The sequence below is a fragment of the Anopheles darlingi genome, chromosome 2 (genome assembly GCF_943734745.1).
Source record: "Anopheles darlingi chromosome 2, idAnoDarlMG_H_01, whole genome shotgun sequence".
Classification (NCBI taxonomy): Eukaryota; Metazoa; Arthropoda; class Insecta; order Diptera; family Culicidae; genus Anopheles; species Anopheles darlingi.
In genome coordinates, this window is record NC_064874.1 from 5,060,001 (window position 1) to 5,060,773 (window position 773).

Consider the following 773-nt stretch of genomic DNA (forward strand, 5'->3'; position numbering starts at 1 on the left):
TTGAAATCTTTTGAACATTCCACGTTTACTGAAGAAAATGCAAGCGATGTCATTTGCACAATCTGCCCGCTAGTGAAAATTGTTTGAATGTTTTGCTCCTGCAAACACGGTTGTCATCCGGTCGGTTGTGAAAAAGGATCGTAAAACATTGTGAAACATATCTCCATGATTAATCCTTTACACCATCGCGAGAGAATGTCGCAAGATACGAACATAGGAAAACAGACAAACACCATCCCTAGAGTGTGCCCGCGCACACACATATGCTCGGTATTTATCTCAATTCGAGTTTGATTTTTGTGACACTTGTTCCATCCACAAATCCGAAGGCGTAGATCCCACCGCCCCAGTGGACATGTGTTCTAACCAACGGCACACAAACGGTTAGGCGGAACAATTGTGAAATATTTTCAAAAATATGTGTTTCCTCTCGTCCTCTCCATCTCGGTGTGCATAACACTCCTCCATTACGAAACAATTCGAAAGGAACGATTTGAAATATGGAAAAATGTGTGTCGAGAGCGTTTCTGGTGGTATCGCTCGTTGGGATGGTGACGATCCCCGTGCGTAGCAAATGTTAATTTATGCTCCAGCCAGCAATTAAGCTTCGCTGGACCAAAAATGAAGTATGATTCGAATGGCCCCGACGACGACGGAGAGGACGACGATGATGGCCGACCAGTGAGGCCATTATGCATACACCCCGATGATGCAGATGCAGATTAATTGCCAGCATGAAACATGGCAAAGCACCCAACGAACTGTGAACGGAA